Genomic DNA, 3,974 nt, shown 5'->3' on the forward strand with positions numbered 1-3,974 from the left:
ATACTTGACATTGGCAAAGCTCTAGCAAACGAACTAAACGACCTTTGTGCTATGCTTAGGATTGGGTCTTGTCCATCACATCATTCTCCTAATGATGTGATCCCGTCATCAATGACATCCAATGTCCATAGCCAGGAAATCATGACTATCTGTTGATCACAACGAGCTAGTCAACTAGAGGCTCACTAGGGACATATTGAGGTCTATGTATTCACACGTGTATTACGATTTCCGGATAATACAGTTATAGCATGAATAAAAGACAATTATCATGAATAATAAAATATAATAATACTTTTATTATTGCCTCTAGGGCATATTTCCAACAGTCTCCCACTTGCACCAGAGTCACCAATCTAGTTACATTGTGATGAATCGAACACCCATAGAGTTCTGGTGTTGATCATGTTTAGCTCGCGAGAGAGGTTTAGTCAACGGATCTGCGACATTCAGATCCGTATGTATTTTGCAAATTTCTATGTCTCCATCTTGAACATTTTCACGGATGGAGTTGAAACGACGCCTGATGTGCCTGGTCTTCTTGGGAAACTTGGGCTCCTTGGCAAGGGCAATAGCTCCAGTGTTGTCACAGAAGAGTTTGATTGGCCCCGACGCATTGGGTATGACTCCTAGGTCGGTGATGAACTCCTTCACCCAAATCGCTTCATGCGCTGCCTCCGAGGCTGCCATGTACTCCGCTTCACACGTAGATCCCGCCACGACGCTCTGCTTGCAGCTGCACCAACTTACTGCTCCACCATTCAACATATACACGTATCCGGTTTGTGACTTAGAGTCATCCGGATCTGAGTCGAAGCTAGCGTCGACGTAACCCTTTACGACAAGCTCTTCGTCTCCTCCATAAACGAGAAACATGTCCTTTGTCCTTTTCAGGTACTTCAGGATATTCTTGACTGCTGTCCAGTGTTCCTTGCCGGGATTACTTTGGTATCTAGCTACCAAACTCACGGCAAGGTTTACATCAGGTCTGGTACACAGCATGGCATACATAATAGATCCTATGGCTGAAGCATAGGGGATGACACTCATCTCTTCTTTATCTTTTGCCGTGGTCGGTGACTGAGCCGAGCTCAATCTCACACCTTGTAACATAGGCAAGAACCCCTTCTTGGACTGATCCATTTTGAACCTCTTCAAAATCTTATCAAGGTATGTGCTTTGTGAAAGACCTATGAGGCGTCTCGATCTATCTCTATAGATCTTGATGCCTAATATGTAAGCAGCTTCTCCAAGGTCCTTCATTGAAAAACACTTATTCAAGTAGGCCTTAATGCTGTCCAGAAATTCTATATTATTTCCCATCAAGAGTATGTCATCTACATATAATATGAGAAATGCTACAGAGCTCCCACTCACTTTCTTGTAAACGCAGGCTTCTCCATAAGTCTGCATAAACCCAAACGCTTTGATCATCTCATCAAAGCGAATATTCCAACTCCGAGATGCTTGCACCAGCCCATAAATGGATCGCTGGAGCTTGCATACTTTGTTAGCGTTCTTAGGATCGACAAAACCTTCCGACTGCATCATATACAGTTCTTCCTCAAGATGCCCGTTAAGGAATGTTGTTTTGACGTCCATCTGCCATATCTCATAATCATAGTATGCGGCAATTGCTAACATGATTCGGACGGACTTTAGCTTCGCTACGGGAGAGAATGTCTCGTCGTAGTCAATCCCTTGAACCTGTCGATAACCCTTAGCGACAAGTCGAGCTTTATAGATGGTGACATTACCATCCGCGTCTGTCTTCTTCTTAAAGATCCATTTGTTTTCTATCGCTCGCCGATCATCGGGCAAGTCTGTCAAAGTCCATACTTTGTTTTCATACATGGATTCTATCTCGGATTTCATGGCTTCAAGCCATTTGTTGGAATCTGGGCCCGCCATCGCTTCTTCATAGTTCAAAGGTTCACCGTTGTCTAACAACATGATTTCCAGGACGGGGTTGCCGTACCACTCTGGTGCGGAACGTGTCCTTGTGGACCTATGAAGTTCAGTAGCAACTTGATCCGAAGTACCTTGATCATCATCATTGGTTTCCTCTTCAGTTGGTGTGGGCATCACAGGAACATTTTCCTGAGCTGCACCACTTTCCTGTTCGAGAGGTAGTACTTCATCGAGTTCTACTTTCCTCCCACTTACTTCTTTCGAGAGAAACTCGTTTTCCAGAAAGCATCCGTTCTTGGCAACAAAGATTTTGCCCTCGGATCTTAAGTAGAAGGTATACCCGACAGTTTCCTTAGGGTATCCTATGAAGACGCATTTTTCCGACTTGGGTTCGAGCTTTTCAGGTTGAAGTTTCTTGACATAAGCATCGCATCCCCAAACTTTTAGAAACGACAGCTTAGGTTTCTTCCCAAACCATAATTCATACGGTGTCGTCTCAAAGGATTTAGACGGTGCCCTATTTAAAGTGAATGTAGCTGTCTCTAGAGAGTATCCCCAAAATGATAGCGGTAAATCAGTAAGAGACATCATAGACCGCACCATATCCAATAGAGTGCGATTACGACGTTCGGACACACCGTTTCGCTGAGGTGTTCCAGGCGGCGTGAGTTGTGAAACGATTCCACATTTCCTTAAGTGTGTGCCAAATTCGTGACTTAAATATTCTCCTCCATGATCTGATCGTAGGCACTTTATCTTTCGGTCACGTTGATTCTCCACCTCATTCTGAAATTCCTTGAACTTTTCAAAGGTCTCAGACTTGTGTTTCATTAAGTAGACATACCCATATCTACTTAAGTCATCAGTGAGAGTGAGAACATAACGATATCCTCCGCGAGCCTCAACGCTCATTGGACCGCACACATCGGTATGTATGATTTCCAATAAGTTGGTTGCTCGCTCCATTGTTCCGGAGAACGGAGTCTTGGTCATCTTGCCCATGAGGCATGGTTCGCACGTGTCAAACGATTCATAATCAAGAGACTCTAAAAGTCCATCGGCATGGAGCTTCTTCATGCGCTTGACACCAATGTGACCAAGGCGGCAGTGCCACAAGTATGTGGGACTATCGTTATCAACTTTACATCTTTTGGCATCTACACTATGAACATGTGTAATATTATGCTCAGATTCATTAAGAATAAACCATTGACCATCGGAGCATGACCATAAAACATATCTCTCATATAAATCGAACAACCATTATTCTCAGACTTAAATGAGTAGCCATCTCGTATTAAACGAGATCCAGATACAATGTTCATGCTCAAACTTGGCACTAAATAACAATTATTAAGGTTCAAAACTAATCCCGTAGGTAAATGTAGAGGCAGCGTGCCGAGGGCGATCACATCGACTCTGGAACCATTCCCGACGCGCATCGTCACCTCGTCCTTCGCCAGTCTCCGTTTATTCCGCAGCTCCTGCTGTGAGTTACAAATATGAGCAACGGCACCGGTATCAAATACCCAGGAGTTACTACGAGTACTGGTAAGGTACACATCAATTACATGTATATCAAATATACCTTTGGTTTTGCCGACCTTCTTATCTGCTAAGTATTTGGGGCAGTTCCGCTTCTAGTGACCCTTCCCCTTGCAATAAAAGCACTCAGTCTCAGGCTTAGGTCCATTCTTTGACTTCTTCCCGGTAACTGACTTACCAGGCGCGGCAACCTCCTTGCCGTCCTTCTTGATGTTCTTCTTACCCTTTCCCTTCTTGAACTTAGTGGTCTTATTGACCATCAACACTTGATGTTCTTTCTTGATTTCAGCCTCTGCTGACTTCAGCATCGAGAACACTTCAGGAATGGTCTTTTCCATCCCCTGCATGTTGTAGTTCATCACAAAGCTCTTGTAGCTTGGTGGGAGCGACTGGAGGATTCTGTCAATGACCGCCTCATCTGGGAGGTTAATGTTCAGCTGGGTCATACGGTTGTGCAACCCAGACATCTTCAGGATGTGCTTACTGACAGAACTGTTTTCCTCCATCTTACAACTGTA

Source organism: Triticum dicoccoides, chromosome 2B (assembly GCF_002162155.2).
Source record: "Triticum dicoccoides isolate Atlit2015 ecotype Zavitan chromosome 2B, WEW_v2.0, whole genome shotgun sequence".
NCBI classification, from domain to species: domain Eukaryota; kingdom Viridiplantae; phylum Streptophyta; class Magnoliopsida; order Poales; family Poaceae; genus Triticum; species Triticum dicoccoides.